Consider the following 24,790-nt stretch of genomic DNA (forward strand, 5'->3'; position numbering starts at 1 on the left):
TCCAATATAGATTATATATTATTTCAGAGTTTGAATTGTTAATATGAATTTCTCTAACTTTTAGATATAAATTAAACTAAGGATAAAAATCCTTAATCTCTTTTTTAACTAAAATATTTATTGTGGTAATATACACATAACATAAAATTAACCATGTTAACCATTTTTAAGTGTTCTGCCCAATAGTGCTAAGTACAACATATTAAACTTCTAAAAGTATTAAGAAATCATAAACTCTCGTTTCTGATTGTTGTACATTTATTTGTATTAAGGCAAAACATTTTCCTGAGAACAACTTCAGTTTCCCATTCTCCAGTGATGTGACCTGTCATTCCTACATTCTATTAGCATTCAAATTAGAAGTGAAAATAAGATACTAAGCATATCATATAGATTCGTTTTGTTCCCTAATGAAATATGAAAAGAACTAACATGGATTGTTGTATGGTCTTTCCCTGAGTCTTAGAATTAGTATTTAAATATTTTCCTAGTCCCTCATATAGCACACTAGAAAAACAAGGCTAATGTTCAGTGATCACTGTAACAAATAATTATTCATCACTAGAACTAAGGATTAATTCATTCCAGTTAAATATTCTTTCTAAAGCTTCAAGTTGTCTCACAGTATTTTTTTTTTTTTCCTCAGGGTGCTTTTTCTTCTATTTGTTGGTAACAATGAGATGACTTTCTAGTGTTTTTGTTCTTGTTGTGTTTTGTTTTGTTTTTAGTAAGATAAGATGACACCTGTTATTTAGTTCACCTGGTGAACAGTCTAAAGAAATCTATTCAAAAAATGCATATTTTCTCCTGAAAGCATTCAGCTTTATCTAACAATAATATCTTGGATAATTATATTATACTTTTGTCATTTTTTCACAGATTCATCTACCTATACTGAAATTAATGTAACAGTCTTCTATTTGTTGAATCAGAGCTCTAACATCATTATTCAATTTGTGAGCTGCTCCCCATTTGAATCAATAAAAGGCTGAGAGGTCTTGACAAGCTATATTTTTTCTAATATTGATCTTGATGACCAAGCTGGTGCCCTTGAGTCTAACGATTGATTTTAAAAGGGAGGCCTGTCAAGTTGGAGGCCAATTTTTTGCTATTAAACATATCAGGTCTTGTAATTAAAGAAAATGTCAGCCTGTCATATTTTACAAGAGGGCCATGGGAATATTTTCACGCAGTTTTCAAGCAAATTAGAAAGTATGCAGACCTGCTGGAGCCAAACACTTACACCCAAAACAGCATAGGCTTACACAGAAACTAAATCAATGTTCAAATAGTATGTGATTCATTGGCTTTCTATTTTCCCAAGACTCAATGATTTAAGGAATAATTTATGATTCCTGGCTTTAATAACATGCACTGCTGCATCAACTTAAAATGCATCAAACTCTTCTGAAAGAAAGTAACATTCAAATGAAAAGCTAATTTACTGTCAGGATAATGGAGAACATCCAATCCAGTCTCTGCAGTTTTTGCTTCCTATCTGTTTCTTTCTACTGGTAATCATAACTTCTTACTCCGTTTATTACGATACATTTCCTTTATTCTTACATCAGTTTAAGAAGTATTTATAGAAAAGCAACAAATAAAAAGCTGTTGAAAGATCACATTAGAGTAGAAGAAACAGACCAGTAAGCAAAACATTATATTTGTTGTAATATAGGTATAGTACAAGTGCTTTCAAAAGGTAAGAAGTGAATGACTAACTTTATTATGGATATAGTACCATATTGAGCAGAGCTTAGGACTACTGTGTGAGAAATTGAGGGCCTGAAGTTTTTATATTAGAATGTGATAAGGTCTCATGTAAGTTTTAGAATTGACTTCTGAGGCTAGGGATACTATAAAATTGAACATAAAATGTATAACTTTCAGAACTGGAAAAGAAAATATTAAAATATCAAGAGAAAACATACCAGGAACATAAATTAATAATTCTCCCAAAAGGAAATATGAATTACTATAAGCTTTCAGGAAAAATACTCAACCATTATTTCTCCAAATATTGATTTTGTCCAATAAATATTGTCCCAATATTGTTTCAATAATGTCCCAATCAATATCTCTTTGATTATTCTGTAATTTCTGTTACACTTATGTTAGTACTTCTGCCCATGTGACATGATCTTATTTATGTTTTGTTCCTCTCATTCTTATTTTTTCCTCCTGACTTCAGTTTGCATATTTTTATTGACTTATCTTCAAATTTATTAATATCGTCTTTGACTATGTTGAATCTGCTTTTAAGCCCATCCAATGACTTACTAATTCCTAATAGTGTATTTTATTCTTATACAAAATATAGATTTGATTTTGTATATATTGTATTCTCTGTTAAAATACTTCATCATCTACATATTTTCTATGGTTCTTCTGTTTCTTTAATATATTAGTCATAGTTATTTCGAAATTATTTTCTGCTAAGTACAACATCAGGGTTTTTTATAGGCCTGCATATTAATCATCTTGCCACTTTTTATTATTATCAGTCACTTTTTCTTTTTAAATATCTAGAGTGTCAAGTGGTTTTGTTTTTGCTATTTCTTTTTCTTTCCTTTTTTTTCTTTCTTTTCTTTTTTTTTTTTTTTTTTTTTTTTTTTTTTTTTTTTTTTGGTATTCTGGACATTGTAAGTGATACTTATAAACTGTTGAAATTCTGAATCATGGATCCTTCCTTATAAAAGTGTTGCACTTGATTCTGCTAGGCACCTTGATGCTGAAGAGTTCTACTATTAGCTTTGTTAAGATAGGCCTATATTAGTTTGGAAAGCACAGCGTATCCACTAAAATCTCTCCATTCTGGATGAACCAGAAAACTATTTCCCTCCCAACAACAGGAGACTCTTGATTCTTCACTTGCTTTCTGCCTCCCAACAGCTGCTGCCTTGAGAACTTCCATAGTCTTTCTCTGTGCTTTTGCAGTCCAGAAATTGGCCAAAGATCTATGAAATATTTTCAACAAATAGATGGGATGCTTATCCACATTCCCTCTTTGATAGCAGCTCCAACTTCCACTTATCAATACCACTATTCCATATTTGCTATCTGAATACCTACAGTGAAGCCCAGAATAATATCCCAAGACTCATTTTATGCGTCTCAACTCTAAAATTCCCTACAGTGGTGGTCCAATGAAAGCCATCAATTGTTTTATATGATAATATTAATCAAACAATTGTTTTAAGAATTTTTTTAAATTAACTATTAATATATATTAATCTCAAAGTTATTGTACTGCGTGAAAGGCAGACAAAAGAGATTATAGAGTATAACTTGATTGTATAAAATGATGGAAAAAAAAAGTAATCCATAGTACAGAACACAGATCAACAGCTAAAATTTTCATTTATATTATATGAGTTTATATGGTGATTACTTTGGAGGGAAAGATTCCAAAGAGGTATAAGGACACTTTTTACGCTGTTGACTGAGGTGATTGTTTCATAGTGTGCAGGTACAATTAAGTGCAAAATTATACAGTTCAAATATGTGAATTTAGTGTATGCCAATTATGCCTCAAAAGTTGTGAATACACATGCATATGTATCCATACATATTTATATCTACAGAAAGATACATACAATGCTGATTTATAATTTATAACAAAATAATATAGTAATTTTAAAGAAATTTGGTAATGTGCATCAAATAGTTAAAATTTTTCAACTTCTATGAAATCCAACTCCAAGGAAATGTTATGAACTATAAACAAATATGTTTTCAGAAAAACATTTATAATAGTATTATTTAAAATCTTGAAAAACTTGATGCATGATAAAGTATCAATAAATCACTCTTAAATATTGGTATAATCACATAGTGAATTATGGTTTAATTATTACATTGGTAAAATGTTTATAATACAATTTACCATTTTGCCTGTCTTTACCCTTTTATTTGTATTTAGGCACATTGCTTACATTTGAACACATCTATCCTATATGCACATTTCAATGAGTTTTGAAAAATATATACACCTATTAACCACTATCTCACTCAAAATATAGAATATTTCTGTAACTTGAGAAGTACTTTTATGATACTTTTATTCAGTACACACTGTAAACATGTAGCCATTTCCTGATTTATAGCAAGCAACAGAGATGGGTTTGGCCTGTTTCTTTTTTTTTTTTTTTAATTATTTTTTATTATTATTATACTTTAAGTTGTAGGGTACATGTGCATAACGTGCAGGTTTGTTACATATGTATACTTGTGCCATGTTGGTGTGCTGCACCCATCAACTCGTCAGCACCCATCAACTCGTCATTTACATCAGGTATAACTCCCAATGCAATCCCTCCCCCATCCCCCCTCCCCATGATAGGCCCCGGTGTGTGATCTTCCCTTTCCCGAGTCCAAGTGATCTCATTAAATTAATATAAATGAAATAATAATACTATATGCTATTATGAGTTGCCTATTTATATGAAAATATCAATTGAAATTTGATCATTCTCTGTTGGTTGAATTATGGCAAACATTTTTCTGTGTCTATTAAGATAAGCATATACCTTTCTCCTCCTTTATTATCTTACTCTAATGAATTAGGTTGATTATTATTATTTTTTTGAGACGGAGTCTCGCTCTGTCACCCATGCTGGAATGCAGTGGCATGATCTTGGCTCACTGCAACCTCTGCCTCCCAAGTTTAAGCAATTCTCCTGCCTCAGCCTCCCGAGTAGCTGGGACTACAGGTGTGTACCACCACGCCTGGATAATTTTTGTATTTTTAGTAGATACAGGGTTTCACCGTATTGGCCAGGCTCATCTCGATCTCCTGACCTTGTGATCTGCCCGCCTTGGCCTCTCAAAGTGCTGAGATTACAGGCATGAGCCACTGTGCCCAGCCTGATTAGTTTTTAAGTAGGAACACCATCTAGTATTCTTTCCCACTGGGTCATGATGTATTTTTATATACATTACCTGATTTGATTTGCTAAATTTCTATTAAATACTTTAATATCCATATATAAGGGGTTATTGTTCTATAATTTTCTACATTTCCTAGAATACTGTTGTCATATTTGGGGTTCAGAGTTGTGATGACCTCATAAAATGAGTTGATGAGTGGCAATTTAGGACAATTTCCAGAGCTTTCATTTTTGTTTAATGTTTTTCACCAGTTGTGGTTCTTTCACTAGGGAAGGGTTTCTGAAACTTCATCACAATGCTCTTCTAAAATTTGTTCCTAGAGTCGAAGAGTGCTCCAGTTTTATTAAACCAAATGCTCTTGCTTTGATCTTTGCCAAAGGTATAAATATTACTTAATGTCAAATTTATTTTCAAGTGGTTCTTGAAATAAGCCTTTTTAAAAAGTCTAATTCTTTAAATCAATAGCATTAGTATTTTAAGAAAATTATATCTTTAATTTTATGCTAGTTTATTGTAGTATTAAAACTGACCATATTATTAATTGCATATATAATATTCTAGCACCTGTAGCTCTTTGTCCTCAAAGCTCCAAAGGATGATTAAGAAATATTTTCTTTTAGTTGTTTCTCTTTCTCTAACAATTATTTTTAGGCCTATTTACTATCTACGGGTATAACTTGCCAAATTCTTTTCAGTCTTTTATACTTCCTACGGTGCTGCCTCTGAAGAAATCACCTTGGATGGTTGTTTTGTTGACTGCTACTGCTGTTTAGCCAAGAGATAAATTTCAAGTGGCGACAAATTCATTCTTTGATTGTGACCAGGTTGCATCACATGATATGAAATATCAGAAATGTAGTAGAGAAAATTTATTCTGGTAAAATATGAATATATATTTTGCATCAATCCAACAACAAAACAAAGCAAAACAAAAAAAAATACAAAAATAATTTTATCTATATCATTTGCTTCCTCAAATATTGCAATGGAGTGGCATTGTTTGAGAGGGAAAAATATGTAATATAAAGTACCTAGGTTGAAGACAACATATGTTCCTCTAAAAAATTATCTTGTCATTTACTTGCCTTTTGAATAGAGGCAAATTATATATCCTTTATGAGCCTTCAATTCTTTACATGTTAAAGAAAAAATGCTGACTTCTTTATGGGATTGTTGTAAATATTCAATAATAGTGTTTTACACAATGCATGACCTGCAAGAAATACAATTTTTTCTCCAAATGGTAGTTAATAGTTTCTACTATAATATCTTTCCTTTTCATCCAGCAGAATGCATTATAATATAGTCAGACAGTTAAGCAAATTGGTTCTATTCAGTCTTTCTACGCCAAATTGTATGGTATTGACAAATTATGTAGCCTTTCTGTATCTCTGTTCTGCATAGGATTGCCATAAGACAATTAGATAGTGTATATGAAGTGCTTACAATATTCTGCAACATTTTCCTAAGTATTCAACAAATATTAGCCATTGATATTATATTCCAAAAAAATCCTACATGATAAATGAGAAGAAAAAAGGATTTAAGAGAAATTAAGTGATTTTTTTTTCCCCAGGTGCCTCAGCAAATAAATGGCCTAAAGAGTTGGAAGCCTAGAGATGTAATTGCTGGTCTTCTATTAAAAAGTGAAGGAGACAAGATTTTCATGAAGGTACTCATTCTATTCATAGGCTGGACAAAAATAGTGGTTTTAGTAGAATGAGCTAATATGTAAGAGACAAATGTAGAAAACCTAGAACTACCTGGAATTACACTACACCCAATTGTATATAGACAGATTAGCCTTCCTCTCAGGTGACATCTCACGCAATCCAAGATTTGAAGTTTTTTTTTTGTTTGTTTTTTTGTTTTTTTTTCTGTCACTGCTATTTTCTCTAGGATAATAAGTTCAATGAATAGAAATCAAATAGCAATCAAATAGGCTTTGACAGTTATGATGTAAGATTGCACCAGTAAAATAATTTCACAGATATAGGTCATGATTCAGGAATAAAAACAAATTATCTTGAAATATGCAAATCATTGTGACCCATTTTTAGCTTGAATTATTTGTGCTTTCACGCAGATTCTCACTTCTTTTGCTTATAAAGTTAGTGTTATTAATACATTTTTATTTGAATTTTTAATTTTCAGAACAAACGCCCATCTACTAACTTATTCTAGACTGAAGACTTTTTTATAGACAGCTGAAAATTTGCTAAGAATGTACTAACATTGAAACAGCAGGGAAATTCTCACATAGGGAAAGAGAGGACAAAATTATTCACTTATGGTTTATGGGGATCCTATCTGCTCCAGTGAATTTAATTTACCACAGGAAAGATGGTCTGTATACAAAATAAAATATCCTTCTTTATCTCAAAGTGTACATTTAAAGGAATATTTTGTCTCCTTTACAAGAAGGATTAATTCACATAAAATTAATATTTAGTAATGTTTTATTTCATGATTAAAATTCTGTTTAGCGAACTCCACTTAAACTGTGTATATAATAATCAAAACAACTGAAGAGCAAATATTTATTCTAATCATTTGCAACTGTAATGGTATATATTGTGCTTGCAAAAACTTTGCCATTAGTTTATATTACTTTATCCTTAGTCATATCATAGACTTTATTGACCCAATAAGGAATTTACTGATAAAAGACATTCTAGGATGAGCATATCCTAGGCTACAAATGAAGGAGAATGGTGAAGACTAGCTGCCTCTAAGGTATTTGGGACATGAGTCAGAAAGTTCAGACCTGAGATTTAAACTCATATTAGCCCAAAGGGGGTTGGTAAAAGGTGACGTGTGAAGCTGTTTAGACATATATAAACAAATTTCAATATCCCAATAGCCAACAAATATTAATTAACATAATAATGACAGTTTTGAGGGTATGATATAGCTTCTGGGAGGCATAACATCATATTTAAAAAATTATACCATGTAAATTTGCTGAACAATAATTAATTCATTGCTAGCCCAAGTAGGGTGTGTATACCGGTGTGTTATATTTTAAGGAACTGAAATACTTCAGCTATCCATATCTCACAACTATACAGATGCAGTTTGATAGAAAAAGTATGTTCTATTAGTCTACTACATGAAGCATTCTGAAGTGCTGTTTCATGGGTTTTATGGATGTGCATATGCTGTACCATTTACAGCTGGACATAGAGCTTCTCATTCCAAGTAACTACTTTCACTTGTTCAATAGTGACTATGTAGAGGCTGGTTTTATTTTCATCATTAAATAGTGAGAGATTTTACTGTCTAGACAAAGGAAAGAGAAAATGCATCTTTCTCTGGAGCAGGTGAAACCACCAGATTGAAAGGAATAATGCAAGCAGTTGATTGTCACACAGCAAGAGGAATGGGTTAATACATAACCCTTATCCCTATCACTGCTGTTAAGTAACAGTGAGTGAGAGAATAGGGTAGGGAAAGGAGAAGGGGAGAGGAGAATAAGGAAAAGAAGAGAGGGGAGGAGAAAGAAGAGGAGGATGGGGAGGAGGTGCACATGTCTAATTAAAATATCCATAACACTTTAAGATGGATGCTATTGTAGGATGTGAAAAAGATATAGTGGGAAGATAAAGAAGAAAGTAGCTTCAGAGAAGAGAATTTTTGTTGTATATGATAAACAGTGGGATATTGTAAAACTTGCAGATTCTTATTCAATAGGTCTGTGGGTGGGGGCGGGGGTTGAGATTATGTGTTTTTAACTAACAAGCTCCTAGGTAATGCTGGTGTTGCTTCTCTGCAGACCATACTTTAAGTAGCAATGTAATTAAGGGTAGAGAAGACATTGATATTTATTCTAGGCAGAGTGATGAATACACTCTAGTAGTCATGGAAGAATAAAAGCATTTGGACTGGTTAGGAGCTCACTGACCATAAATAGTTCACTGAACATAGATCACTGAACTATCAGATAATGATTTAGAAAAAAAAATATTACAAATGACCTCAGGCTAAGGATTCTGAACATTATTTTGTGAGCAAAGGGAAGCCTACAAATGCTTCTGTTCCTAGTGTGCCACTGTAGGCTTGTTGGTAAGGAAACCATAAACATGTTATAGTTTAAAGGGCAAGATGGAAATAGAGAAAGAGGAATAGGAAAATCTGTGAGCAGACTTCAGCCATTGCCAGAGTGAGGAAAGAACCAGGTTGAAGTTTAATATTGGAGATGGAAAAGAAAATTCCAGACTTGACACCTACTTCTGAGTCATCAACAGAATATAGTCAATTATTAGATGGAAATAGTTGGGATAAGAAAAATAAGTAATTGACAAGGAATATGACTTTATGTTTTGTGTTGTTTTATTTCGCTTTAGCCAAGAATGCATAGAAAAAATAGATAATATTAAAAAGGTAAAAAATTATGGGATGGTATGAAAATAAAAAGATTAAGAGGCATATAGAAAGTCTATATGGGTATATTGAATAGACAAAGTTTTAGAATATAAATCCTGGAATGGGCGATTTATATTGAAAATTAGAAGGTGACAGGGATTGCATGTATTGAATATACATTGCAAGCCAGTGATATTTTTCATAGAGTATTTCTTTTAATTAGAAAGCCACTGGCAACCTTAGCAAGAGTTGAATGACAGAAAGAAGAGACAATAGAATAACACAAATTATAGAGTCGATAGAATGATGCAAATTATAGAGAACTAAATGGATCTGTGTGCCTCAAGAGAATATGTGTATGTAAATACGGAAAGTGACCATGGGAAGTAAAGCCCCTGATGGTTTTCTTTAATTTGGATGAAAAAGTGGCATACTTTTTTTTTATTTCTAGAGGAACTATTCCTGTTTTCTGATTATGCATGTGGGTAGCAGATGTCCCTGGAAAAAAATGTCTGCTAGATTTGCTCCAAGACCAAGAGCATCGTTCTGTAGATTCTGATAAATTGGTTAGTAAATTATCATATCCAAGATGAACGCCGATGATAACTACAAATCATAAGGCAATTGATGATGCCAGGAAGTTTGTCAACATTCAAATCCCTCGAGTCCCATCCCTTGAAAAAGCCATCTTCTTCCTGCTCCTTAGTTGTGATGGCATTGTACCAATATCAAATCACAGGTTTTTAGAGGGGAAATGGGTATACTAAAATTGTCTATACATTTTTGTAATAAATTCTAAAATTTCTTAAAATCTGAGAAATCATTTCAATGACTTTTTTTTCTACAGTATATCTAGGTAATTGTCTCTAAGACTCAAAGAGTTATGAAAATAAACATTTAGGTGTTGTATATGTCTCATATGTTTTAATAAGTTTTCAGGTGTATTTTATTTTCAGTAGAAGACCCTTCGGTGGAGGATTGGGGGACAAATTTTTTTTTTTTTTTTTTTTTTTTTTTGAGACGGAGTCTCACTGTGTCGCCCAGGCTGGAGTGCAGTGGCCGGATCTCAGCTCACTGCAAGCTCTGCCTCCCGGGTTTTTTTTTTTACGCCATTCTCCTGCCTCAGCCTCCCGAGTAGCCGGGACTACAGGCGCCCGCCACCTCGCCCGGCTAGTTTTTTGTATTTTTTTTAGTAGAGACGGGGTTTCACCGTGTTAGCCAGGATGGTCTCGAACTCCTGACCTCGTGATCCGCCCGTCTCGGCCTCCCAAAGTGCTGGGATTACAGGCTTGAGCCACCGCACCCGGCCTGGGGGACAAATTTTAATTCAAGCCATTTTCTCCCAGGACACACATGCTAATGTATTTCAGAAAGCTGAACCATAATATTCTAAGCACTTCAGTTAGTCTTCACTTTTGAAATTACTCTTTTGAACTGAGTCAAAAAAAAAAAAAAAAAAAACACCCTTTCATTTCATTGACGTGAAGCAAATCTCTCTGCTTTAATTAAGAGCAATTGGAGGAAATAGTGATAACGGAAGTCCAGCTCTGAGCCGTGTATAACGAAATGATCGCAGGCTCTGGCTGTCAGCCAGGCTGCCAGGCTGTTTTTCATGGGTGTTACTCTACTGACAGTACCTCCCTGACATTTGTACCTTGACACCAGAAGTGCTAACAGCTGCGGTGCCAGTGGTAGAAAAGCAAGGAAACCTTTTTCAGCTTTACTTGCTCTCAGATTCTCAGCACCCTAAGAGAATAAAGTCTGTTAAAACTGACTTCAGTCAGCTATTTCCTTTGCGAAGATTTTTGTGTTGGTGTCTGAAAAGCAGTTTTAGTCCATGATATTGGGCTTAGGGGAGATGAGTTTTTCAAGACAGAAGACACATGTGGTAAATGCGTGACAAATGGCAGTAACAAAGTTGGGCTGGGAGTTCATGGTTTTATGAAATGAAATATTTCAACAACCAATTCTGTGCTCGGTTATTTGCTGCAGGCAGCCCTTTTGACCCTACACTGAGGAAGCCAAAAAGAACTATGGGAGAAAATTTCTAGTTATCTTGAAGTTGGATGGTATTCTTAACTAATAGTGACAGATGTAGCAATATGACTTCTAGTGCTTGCTGCTAATGGCAGAGCTTCAAGCTATCAGGAAATGAGAAAGGTCAGAAGACAAGTGCACATATGTGAGAAACGAGTTCAGATGATAAAGGGTGAGCTGTGGTTTTTGAAAAAGCTCATTTTGGGAAATTTTCCAGTCTGTCTTGGAGGTTTCAAGGTGATTCTTGGCACATAAGTGTATCTCTAACATTTTGACATACTCTAGAGAATCAAGATCCTGAAAAGAATGTAACACTGCTTAATATCAAGGAGCCACTGTGCACTGATAACTTGCTTCATGCATTAATCTTATTTATGATTTTAGTGTTGCTACTGCTTTGATCTTAAAAATAGGAAAAATTTTTTTAGCAAAACATAATTAATTTTCTAAACTTTAAAGGATATTTAAGAACCCTTCTACAATAATTAGCTTACTGTAAAAAGAAAACTTCTAGAAATAGTTTAATTGCTAATACTTCATAGCAGATGAGTTTTTTACAAAAGAGTTTGTATTTTTAATTTTATAAAAACTGGGTTGTCCCCACATACACTTTTCTGTCACCTCCATATTTCAGACAAATTTGGGTACATTCAGGGTGGTGTGGTCCTAGACTGAAAACTATTTCAAAATCCAAGTATAAAACTTTGTCTTTAATGACATTTCAAGAATTTCATATACACAATGAAAAGATTTTTTTTTTTTTTTTTTTTTTTTTTTTTTTTTTTTTTTTTTTGAGGCGGAGTCTCGCTCTGTCGCCCAGGCTGGAGTGCAGTGGCGCGATCTCGGCTCACTGCAAGCTCCGCCTCCCGGGTTCCCGCCATTCTCCTGCCTCAGCCTCCCGAGTAGCTGGGACTACAGGCGCCGCCACCACGCCCGGCTAATTTTTTTGTATTTTTAGTGGAGACGGGGTTTCATTGTGTTAGCCAGGATGGTCTCGATCTCCTGACCTCGTGATCCGCCCGTCTCGGCCTCCCAAAGTGCTGGGATTACAGGCTTGAGCCACCGCGCCCGGCCGAAAAGATTTTTAAACAGCATAAAAACTCATAAATGTAAGAGAGACGTCTTCTTAAATGTACATTATAAGTACTCTTATCGAGAGAAATAAATGGTCTATTGATAACTTTAAATAAAGCCAAAAAAGACAGAAGAAAGTCTGTAATTAAGCACCATTCAATCATGGTGGCCATTTAATTCTGTTGTTTTCGCGTATAATCTGACGTCCACAGAAGTTAAGGAATATGTGATTTAATGCAGCTAATTAGTGATTAGAATTCAGTATGCCAACTCCGAATCCTGGGGTTCTTTATAGAGCAACATCCCTGGACATGGTCAGAAAGCAAAAATATCAGAATATTTTTTCTTTCAGCACTAATGCTATGATTCATGTCAAAATAAAAACTTCAGCAGAAGAAATAAAGATAAATGGATTTAACATGATGACATCACATCATCATAATTTCAAAACCTTTTGAGATTTATTATTATTATTATTATTTTGCAATTAACTCTCCAATCGGCAATTGCAGAGAGAGGAGCATCATCCAAAACGTCTACAGGGAAGTGTGCGTATTTTTTTCATTCCATTGCTAATGAGCCATTTCCACCTGACTTCTGCTCCCACTACTCCCCTCTGAAGAACCAGCTGTCAGTTTCCACAGCTGAGCAGGTTTGGTACCAGACAGGTGGCAGCAGGGTGGGAAAGAAATTTTGTCAGTGGGATGTAGTTAATCTGGAATTAGGATGATCCACCTGGTATCATTAAATATTGACTCCATATCATGAATGGTTCACTACAAGACAATGAATACTTAAATTAAAAGTTAAGGTTTTAAATATCCTTGAAAAGACAAATATGAACATTTGGTATTGACTGAAAATCTGCAGTCTTGTACACATTAGATCAATGAAGTCCATTTACAGATGACAGAATTTTACATCTTGTTTATAGAAAAGGTGAATTGGATTGTGCTATTCCAGAGTCTAACATTCACTCGCTCTGTAAGCTTTTTTATGCTATAGGCTCTGTGGGGTAATAAACAAAACAAAACAAAAAACTATCTTGACATCAGTAGCACTGGGTTGAAGCTTAAATGGGTTAATATATTCGGAAGGATTTTGTAAACTGATACTTAATATGTGTGTAAGTATGGAATCTACTGTTACTGGTATTTACTTCATGGATTATTTTTAACTCACAAAAACCTAGAAAACGTCCTCAATGTGTCAAATGATACCACCAGTCACATGACTCAGCTGATCTCCCTGGCCACATGATAGCTGCCCATTGGTGCTTGAATCAGTTCGTATTTTTCTTCAGGTGGAAGTCACCTCCCCACAAAAGCCATCCCTGAATGCTCAGTAATGGGCTGGATGACCTTCCTGTTTTTCCATAGCGCCCGAGCTGGCACCTAATATAGCACTTACCACAAAACATTGGAATTGGCTCTTCACCAGTCTCATTCTCTCACTGGACCATAATGTTTATGCTAAGAGACCTTATCTTGTTCACTTTTGAATTTCCAGTAACTGGTGGTGTGTATATCACATAATGGAGACTCAATAAAAATTATATACATTATTGAAGTCAATTAGTTTCAACTATACAAAGTACAAAGTACAGTATATAATTTTTTTCAATTTATATAAATTGAAAAACCATATCTAGACATTTATTTGATTTGCAATTTGAACCATCATTCGGGTTTCATCATGAAGAAAACCTTCAAGTAGACTGACAGTGGAATGCAGAAAAGATGCTCATTCAAACAAGAGTGGGAGTGGAAATGGAGAAGAAACAGACCTGAGATATACACAGAGGTCAAATAAACATGATTTGATAAATAATTAAATTCATGGATAAGGAAGAATGAGATGTCAGAAACGGCTTTAACATGCCTGTAATCCCAGCATTATGGGAGGTGGAGGCTGGCGGATCACTTGAGGTCAGGAGTTCGAGACCAGTCTGGCCAACATAGTGAAACACTGTCTCTACTAAAAATACAGAAATTATCCAGGCATGGTGGCAGGCACCTGTAGTCCCATAGTCCCAGCCACTCATGGTGGGGCTGAGGTGGGAGTATTGCTTGAACCAGGAGACAGAGTTTGCAGTGAGCTGAGATTACACCATTGCACTCTAGCCTAGGCAACAGAGCAAGACTCCTTCTTAAATAAATAAATAAATAAATAAATAAATAAATAAATAAATAACTTTAGGATTTATGGTTTCTATAGCTAGGAAGATGATGAAAGTATTGACTGGGATCGAGAATACTGGAAGATGAGATGATTATTGTTACCGTTGCTGTTGGAAGGGGTAATGAAAGGAAGCAGGCATAGTTCCTAGTTTCAGTTTTACACATGTAATTTTGTTGTGACTTTGAGGAATCCAAGGGAAAAAAAGAGACATAAATTTGGAAGATTTTTGTGTATAGGTGGTATATTGAAGCCATGAATTGCCTAGGAAGTATCTAGAGTAGGAATTAAAGAAAGCCAGAATCAAATATTGAGGAATTCAACAGTTAAGAAAGTTCTAAGGCACAGAAGAAGAAAAGCGAAATATTGAGAATGAAAGGTATATAACAAAGGGAAAGGAAAAAGTATGATGTATAAAACGGAGGGGAGTAAGTACGGATACCTTTTTTTGTTCAATATAGTTGTATTGTTTAAGAATAAAATAGGGCAAATGTTGAAAGGGTATGTAAGGTTAAGACAGTGTGATGGCTAATTTTATGTGTCAACTTGACTGGGCCATGGGCTGCCCAGACATTGGGTCAAACATTTTTCTGGGTGTGTCTGTGACAGTGTTTTTTGATGAGGTGAAAATTTCAGTCAGTTAACCATGTAAAGTAGACGGCTCTCCCTAGTGAGAGTGGGCCCATCCAATCAGTTCAAGTCTTAAATAGAACACAAGGGTGACCCACCTGTGAGTATGAGGGAATGTCTTCTGCCTGCCAGTTTTTTATCTGTTTTGATCTGGGACATTGCTTGTTTTTTTTTTTCCTTCCTTCAGATTTGAAACATCAGCTTTTGCTGTGTTTTGATGCTGCCAGCCTTTGGACTGGAACTACGTTTTTGGCTCTCCTAAACCTTCAGCTTGCCAACTGCACATCTTGGGACTTGTCAGCTCCCATAATCACATAAACTAATTCCAATTGCATACACACACATGTACGCACACACAACACACACACACAGACACACACACAAACACGCACACACATCCTACTGGTTCTGTTTCTCTGGAGAACACTGACTAATACAGAAAGGATATATACATATATACAGATAGAGAGGACTTAAATGTATTCAATACTGTTTTTAACATATTTTAATGTATTTAAGTGCTGTTAAAAATAATCCCATTCATTGGCCTTCTGGGTAGTGGTATGTAATAAAACCAGTATATCCTGTGATCATATGTCCATTGATGTACTTCCTTTGATGTTAAGTGTGGCCATCGGTTCTATGTAATGTTATGCACGTTCTGTGTCAGTGGATCAAAGACTTGGTTACTTCTTGGAGAGTGCTGCTAGCTGAAGAGATGTGGGCAAGAAAGGGAAACCCACACCTAAGATATGCTTTGATCCTACTCAAAAGGTATTCCTTCCACCTTGATTGACTGATTGAGTAGAACCAATAGTATCATATTGGTGAAGGGTAGTGGGTAATCTCAGTGTAGTGCTCAGTTGCTGGAAGGTTGAGATTTCCACAGAGGTAGTAGGTAGATCAGCTTTTGTTGAATGAGGATTCATGTTCTTGGCACCATGCATAACCTCCATCTCTGACAACGTGGCCACATTGTGAATGTGTCAGTGTGCTTATACTACAATGTGCTCGTACTACAATGGCTGATGAAAGAGACTGGTTTTAGTTTGCCAAGCCATTCTGTGTACTGGTTTCTTTAGCGCCTCTTCCTTAGTCAATTGTAGAGTGTCCATAAACTTATATGTCTATTCCCCAGATTTCCTTGTCCCCAGTTGTATTAGTTTTCTAGGGCTGCCATAAAACAGAACATCAAAGACTGGGTGGCTTAAATGACAGAAAATTTTCTCATAATTCTGGAGGCTAGAAGTTCAATATGAAGTTTGCAATGGGCTTGGTCTCTTGTGAGGCCTCTCCCACAGCTTGCAGACGGCTGCCTTACTCCTGTCTTCACGTGATCACCACACTGCTTCCACATGTTTCTGGTGTCTCCTTGTGTACCCAAATTTCCTTTTCTTATAAGAGCACCAATGATGTATCACTTAGTGTTGGGCAATACATTTAATAAGCAAGTTTCAGAAGTAGAAAGAACACAAAAATTATTGGGAAAACTTTTTTAAAAATCTCATATCTAAACCAGGATTTTAACGTGAATAGAAGCTCTTTAGGTGGACAAGGGTGGGAAGTGGTCATTTGAAGCATAGGGAACAATGTTGAATACTATCTTGAAGTTACTACGTTGTTGATAAAAATTAATTATCAATTTAAGGTTTAATTACAAGGTTTTATTTCATATTAATTTTAAATATTTGTTTTTCTGGTCAATAACACAATAAGAATAGAAAATTACAGGCAGAGTCTATTCAAGACAGCCACCCTAGGATAAGGGACAAATTTTTGTATCCCAGCCTAATAAAAGAGAGAAATGAGATAAACTCTAAAAAGAAGATACAGACATTGGTGACAATTTGAAATAGAGGGAGTTATGACTGTAAAAAAGAAAATAAGAATATCAGGTGATTACATGGCTTTTACAATTTTAGGCTATTTTTCCATCTGTAAAGTAAAATTCATGTTAGATTACAAAATCACAGCAAAGCAATAAAAGATAAATGTATGTTAACCTATGGTGTGTGAAGCAAGGTTGTGAAATAATAAGACAACTTAACTTATTTTTCAGTAAGTCTCCTATGATTACTTATTTAGATTTGATCTAGTTTTCAAAGAAATGGAGAGAAAAATATAAGTTGGCTAAGGTCATTGTTTTTCATAATGCGAAACTTGAGGAATAACAACTAACATATGTAAAACTTTCAGTTTAGGAATAATTTTCTCATCTATTATTCTTAAGACTTTTATTATAATTCCTTGAGTAGGCATAGGATCTGACATAGTTACTCCCAGAAATGGTAAATAAGTGTTTAAGATCTAAACATAAGTGTATGGTAGAAACCTAAAGAAACCTGACTCTGACTGCAGATGAAGTAGTCTCATCATCACAACATACTGTCTTTTCTTTTTTTAATTTAATTTAATTTTATTATACTTTATGTTCTAGGGTACACGTGCACAATGTGCAGGTTTGTTACATACGTATACATGTGCCATGTTGGTGTGCTGCATCCATTAACTCGTCATTTATATTAGGTATATCTCCCAGTGCTATCCCTCCCCCCCGCCAACCCCATAACAGGCCCCAGTGTGTGATATTCCCCTTCCCGTGTCCAAGTGATCTCATTGTTCAGTTCCCACCTACAGGTGAGAACACACAGTATTTGGTTTTCTGTTGTTGCAATAGTTTGCTGAGAATGATGGTTTCCAACTGCATCCATGTCCCTACAAAAGGACACGAACTTATCCTTTTTTATGGCTGCATAGTATTCCATGGTGTATATATGCCACATTTTCTTAATCCAGTCTGTCATTGGTGGACATTTGGGTTGGTTCCAAGTCTTTGCTATTGTGAATAGTGCCACAATAAACATACATGTGCATGTGTCTTTATAGCAGCATGATTTATAATCCTTTGGGTATATATCCAGTAATGGGATGGCTGGGTCAAATGGCATTTCTAGTTCTAGATCCTTGAGGAATTGCCACACTGTCTTCCACAATGGTTGAACTAGTTTACAATCCCACCAACAGTGTAAAAGTGTTCCTATTTCTCCACATCCTCTCCAGCACCTGTTGTTTTCTGACTTTTTAATGATCACCATTCTAACTGGTGTGAGATGGTATCTCATTGTGGTTTTGATTTGCATTTCTCTGATGGCTAGTGATGCTGAGCATTTTTTCATGTGTCTATTGGCTGCATAAATGTCTTCTTTTGAGAAGTGTCTGTTAATATCCTTTTGCCTACTCTTTGATGGGGTTGTTTTTTTTTTTTTTTTTTTTTTCTCGTTAATTTGTTTGAGTTCTTTGTAGGTTCTGGATATTAGCCCTTTGTCAGATGAGTAGATTGCGAAAATTTTCTCCCATTTTGTAGGTTGCCTGTTCATTCTGATGGTAGTTTCTTTTGCTGTGCAGAAGTTCTTTAGTTTAATTAGATCCCATTTGTCAATTTTGGCTTTTGTTGCCATTGCTTTTGGTGTTTTAGACATGAAGTCTTTGCTCATGCCTATGTCCTGAATGGTATTGCCTAGGTTTTCTTCTATGGTTTTTATGGTTTAAGGTCTAACATTTAAGTCTCAATCCATCTTGAATTAATTTTTGTATAAGGTATAAGGAAGGGATCCAGTTTCAGATTTCTACTTATGGCTAGCCAGTTTTCCCATAATCATTTATTAAATAGGGAAACCTTTCCCCATTTCTTGTTTTTGTCAGGTTTGTCAAAGATCAGATAGTTGTAGATGTGTGTTATTATTTCTGAGGGCTCTGTTCTGTTCCATTGGTCTATATCTCTGTTTTGGTATCAGTATCATGCTGTTTTGGTTACTGTAGCCTTATAGTATAGTTTGAAGTTAGGTGGCATGATGTCTCCAGCTTTGTTGTTTTGACTTAGGATTGTCTTGGCAATGCAGGCTCTTTTTTGATTCCATATGAACTTGAAAGTAGTTTTTTCCAATTCTGTGAAGAAAGACATTGGTAACTTGATGACTGTCTTAAAGACAAGCATGAGTTTATTCCAGAGATAAAATGGAAAATCTTTGCTTCTGAGAAGCAAACTTGAGGAAGGAATTTGAAAATAACAACCATCACCACAACAACAGTGTTCATTATAATTTTTTTTATTTTGCTATGTTCATAATGCAATGTGAAAGTAACTAGTGATACTTCTTATTTACTCAATATGTGCTAGACATGTTGGTAAGCTTTTTATGTGTATTATCTCATTTAATGTTCTCAATATTTCCATATTGTAGGGGAAAATGGTGCACTGTATAATTGCTAAGAAATAATGACAGTAAGAAACACAATAACCTGACTTCCAAAAAAATCCATCTTAATGACAGTCCAAGATGAAAAAAAACATAACTTGTCAAATCCTAAAATAAAGACTTGCTTTTTGCTTAAGTAACTATCATTCCACCTAAGTTTGTAAACCTCAACAAAATGCCTGACTTTTTTAGTTTTTAATTTTGTGCACTAAGGCATAAAGCAGATATGTAAAATTGTTACAATATTAAGAAAATAATGAAGGGAGAAGAAAAAAGGAAGGGGGACAAAAGCAAGGGAAAGATGAAGGGAGGAAGAGACAGAAGGAGGAAGCAAGGAAGACAAAAAGCTCTTCCTGTTCACAACTTGTATACTACAATAATATCTATAATTTAGACTTGATATCAGAAATGCAAGCTGAGATTAAAGGAAATCTTAGGTTGACATATTTAAAATTGCTGATATTTCACTACTTTTCTTTTTAACAAAAATGTCAATTTCCTCAAGTTCCAAATAATATAAATAGAAATCATAAAGGTCAATACCCTTTGGTAATGACAACTACAAGCAATTGAAATACTTTTTCTCAATCTGATCATGAAATATGTACCTTAGATTTCCCTGGACTCTTGATAGTATTTTAACATGAAATCTCAGTTGACGGCCTTCAATCACTCTGAAGTCATCAATCTAAAGTTTAAAACTTGTATTCCTTACTCACCTTGATTATGTCAATAAACATAAATGCTCCAAAATATTCTGGAAATATTATTAAAGAGAAAAACAGTAGAATAATTTTCATCACTAAATTTTTAGTTTGATATGAGAATGGCAAGTATAGGAAGATGTTATAAAACTGCTGAAAACTATAAGAAATACGTTATTAGATTCCTATTTGAAATATATGTATGGGTAGCTATGCTACATTTTCGATGCTAAAACATCAATAAATCTATCAAAGATTAAATTTACTAAAAATATAAATTTCGTTGTATGGAGAATTTCATTAAACAGTGAACTTCATTAGAAATAAAGAGAATAGAGGTGGCCCCGTTCATGTAAATTTCCTTCAGGTCACCGGGGAATATGCACCAGCATAATTCTCAAACTTATTTTAAAAAGTAAATCACATATAAGCTTTTAAGAAAAATGCATATTGTAAATTCTTAAATAAAATAGATAATAAATTTAACATTGCAAATGCTAGGAATAGTATAGAATTTTCATATTATTATCTTATAAAAATTAAGAAAAGCCAGGAATGCAGGTATAAGTTAGTGTGTTAAATATTTTAAGCTATTGTAACCCATGTAAGCTTAGAGTGACATTCTGTTATATTATTAAATATAAATTATAAAGGAAAACAATGCATCTGAAAAAGCAACTATATAAATATACCTAATTAGAAGCTGTAAGTATTTGTTTATATGGGTAAAAAGTATGGTGCTTGTATGTATAACTAAATAGAACATTGATATAAAGTATTTAATAAGAAGCATGGGTTTTGGTCAAGCAAAGTTGGAAAAAGGATCATTTGTAATCACAATAGTATATATTCTTTCTTAACAGGTGCCTTTAAAGGATTGCCATTTAATGCCATTCAAGATCTACTAAGCATCATTTTTGCATGACTACTGCAAAAGGATTACTTTACAAAAACCAGTTCCTTTGTCAAGAGCATACTTTGGACCCTGTTTTCAGAAAGCAGGTACAGTTCATCTTTATTAAAATGCCTATAAAATTGAAAGAAATGTTGAAAAAAAAAATAAGATTCATGCATATCCTTAATGGAGCTCCCAATAACAACTACTGAATATGCTAAAGCTTAATATGTTATTTTCTCAAATTAAGTGATTTTTCTTTGAATTGAAAACACCTTGATTGTGTCAGTAACATAAATGCCCTACAAACATTCTGCAAATATTATTAAAAGTGAAACAAGGTAAAATATTTGTCCTTACTAATTGTTTAGTTTGATATGAGGATGGCAAGTAAACGAATGTGTTATAAAATTGCTGAAAGCAATAAGGAAAACAGTACTCAGATATAGCCTCCTGTTCCATGATATCTTTCTCAACTGACATATATAATGTGCTAGTGGATGGCTTTTGTGCTTTTTTATGTGCTTGAATTTTAAGGCAATGCTTAAGTTAAATAAGTAGGAAGTCATGGGTGGAGAGAGGTAGAGTCATCCCCACCAGGAAAGGGGATCTCCTGAAGGAAGATGGCTTTTATGCAGTTTGCACAGCAGCTCCTCATTCTTATATATTTACATAACCCATAGAAATTACTAAAGAGTAATTACACTTATTTTGAGTAAAACTGGGCATTGTGTAAATAATAATCCTTTAAAATGAATACTCTAAAATACTTTGAAATACATCATTAGACGTTTGTTATTTACGACTAAGTGGTACCAGTAGACTATCTTGAATTAAATCCATTGTGTGCTACTTAACTACAATACTTCTGATGTACTTTTTAAATAATCAATCAAGAAGGTCAGTACACTATGACTCTAGAATGATTATCTTAATCTGCTTATTTATAAAATGTTGACAATAGTGTACCCAATTTCAAGACTGTCACATGTTTATCCTTTAATTTGTTAGGTTAATCCAGGTTAATTGATTCAAAATCGGAGAGTTTTCTCATCCTACTCTATGCTTTCAGTACCTTCAAGCTTGAAAAATTAGCATTAAAGAAGAGAAGTTACTAAATGTGGGTGTGAGAGCGGTTCTTTTGGAAGGTGTAGGAGTCTAAAGTTTTACCATGGTATTTGATTTTACTTTCTACTAGCCACACTCAAATTTTGGCAGCTCATTGCAGAAAATGTTACATTCCATGTGTCTTTTATTCATTTCATTAAATCATGCCAGTCTGTCATTTCGACTGCAGGCCCTAACTGTACCAGGTATCTCTAAATTAATCTTGTGAAGAAAAGCAACCACATTAAAAAAAAATTAAATAGAAAGTATAAAGAAAGGGAAGGGGAAGTATCTAACAGTGAAACCACAAATCATGTGAAAAAATTGAGTTCCATATAAATTAATCCATTGCTATTTTCTAACATTAGCCAGATTGTAAGCCAAATTTTGCCATCAAAGTTCTGTTTGTTACAATAAGAAAGATTTAAGAATAGGTTACACACACAAAATAATAATAATAATCTGTATTCTGTCTGTAAACATAAACATCTTGGAAGCTGTTATTTCCTATTTATAAAGCATTTTGTTCTTAACTCATAATCATGGATGCACGTTAACAAATCAAACTCTAAATTTTGTTTTACATCTGAGATATCTGTGAATACTAGAGATAAATTAAATCTAAGCATCTTAATTGAATTTAGTAATGTTAGAACCAAGTTGTTTATGATGCTTGTGACATTCAAAGAAAGACAACCAAACCACTGAACACATCACAGCAGCTGTATGTAAGAGGGTTACAGATCTAGTGCTCACTTCCAGATGGATGATGGATATGCAATTTGAATTTATACTAGACACATCAGCAGATGGAAATAGAATAGAGTAAATGTCTTGGACACTTGTGAACTGGTGCATTCTATCAATTACCAACCGAATTGTATTAAGTTCATGTAGTTCAACAGAAGTCTAATTAATTTTTTAGAAGAGGCTCTCTGTCAATCTATTAATAAATTCAGGTTTCAAGTTGAGGTTGTAGAGTGTATTTAACTGCACAGAGAACCTGTAGAATCAGGTTTGGCAGAGCAAAGTGCACTCTTATTATGTCATTTTTGTTGTTGCTCCTTCCAACTAATTGAAAAGCATATTGGTAGAATAGGAAGCAATTGAAACAAATGAGACAAACTGAGCACTCCAAAAAGATGTAAGTGAATTAGAATTGATGAATCTGATGAGAGTGGATTCACAGTGTCACTTTAAATGAAACACCATTTCATTCATATACTTGCACCTAATCTGTCACTGTAACAACTGAAAACATTCAGCTGCAAAACTGACAGTTTCATCTTGACATAACCAACTCAATTCCTGCCATAATAAGAGGCAATATATATTAAAAGGGGTCTTGAGTTCAGCCTTTGAGAATGAAATGTTCCACTCAATAACTTATAGAACTCATCCAGGAGACACTGGCTCAGCTCCAAGAGGAAGAGCTTTATTTCATTAGAGAAGAGTCTGAGTGGCTCTAGGTTTATAGATTTTTAGCATTGCCAGGATTCTCATCACCTCATGAAAAGAAACCTCTAAGTAGCAATGTATGCATCTCTTAGAGAGTATTACAGTTGATAAGAATAGAGTAGAATGTGCTCTGAATTTCAAAAACAGGAAATCTAATTTTCGTCTCTAAAGCTCTTGACAATTGCATAGAAATTTGAAAAGAAAAACTTTTTCATATTAGTTGCTACATAAGTATTGTGTAAATTAACAGTGCTACTACTTGCCAAAATGTTTACAGTGTGGCCATAATTGACAAAATAATGAAGGAAGGTGAATGGAGACAGTTTTGACTGAATCTTTGAAAGAATTTCCTAGCAATTAGAGTGTCCACAGAAATCTTTCAAGGGTCATGTGTCCAGATGAATGAAAAGTGTAATTTCTTATCATCAGGAAGGGAGATGGAACAGTTCCACACAAAATTGTTATTCAACAATAAAATCTTTGAGGTGGTTGTTATAGACATCTGTGTTTTACCACTTGTAAAAATTGGTTATTTATTTTAACTATACTTATAGTTTTTTGTCTTTTAGAAAATATTGTTTTGAAGTATTTTATAGGAAAATTTGTTATATGAAGTATAAAAATGCCTAGTCAAGTCAGACACGGTGGCTCATATCTATAATCCCAGCCCTTTGGAAGGCTGAGACGGGCAGATCACCTGAGGTAGGGAGTGTGAGACCAGCCTGACCAACATGGAAAATCCCGTCTCTACTAAAAATACAAAATCAGCCGGACATGGTGGTGCATGTGTGTAATCCCAGCTACTTGGGAGGCTGAAGCAGGAGAATTGCTTGAACCCAGGAGGCGGGGGTTGCACTGAGCCAAGATCACACCATTGCACTCCAGCCTGGGCAACAAGAGCAAAACTCTATCTAAAAAAAAAAAAAAAAAAAAAAAAAAAAAAAAATCTAGTAAGATGAACCAAAATAGAATGGCTTAAATAAATATATGTATCAGTTGATATGAACATTGTAATCTGAGTTTGCATGAATTTCTTAGACAGCATTTATCTCTATCTGCCAGTTGTGGTGGTGGGAGGGGGTGGTTCAAGTTGGATATCGATGGATTATTTTCAATATCAGCCTATCCATAGGAAATACGTTGGTGAATTAATGTTTTCCAAGTTGAAGTTCCTAAGGATATGTAAGAAAACGGAA

The 24,790-nt window shown here is 34.2% G+C and overlaps 1 protein-coding gene across 5 annotated transcripts in view; it reads left to right on the plus strand.

Annotated features, from left to right (window-relative positions):
- Positions 1-24,790, plus strand: part of LOC105484296 (contactin 5) — a 1,362,583-nt gene that overhangs the window by 286,606 nt on the left and 1,051,187 nt on the right. For 3 of the 5 annotated variants that reach the window (XM_071075496.1, XM_011745800.3, XM_071075497.1), the window contains 2 exons: positions 6,467-6,562; positions 20,998-21,136. The gene's annotated coding sequence lies outside the window, so the exon portion shown is untranslated. The remainder of the gene's footprint in view (positions 1-6,466; positions 6,563-20,997; positions 21,137-24,790) is intronic. The other 2 variants (XM_011745801.3, XM_071075498.1) reach the window with 1 other exon arrangement.

This window comes from Macaca nemestrina, chromosome 12, assembly GCF_043159975.1.
Source record: "Macaca nemestrina isolate mMacNem1 chromosome 12, mMacNem.hap1, whole genome shotgun sequence".
Taxonomy (NCBI): Eukaryota; Metazoa; Chordata; class Mammalia; order Primates; family Cercopithecidae; genus Macaca; species Macaca nemestrina.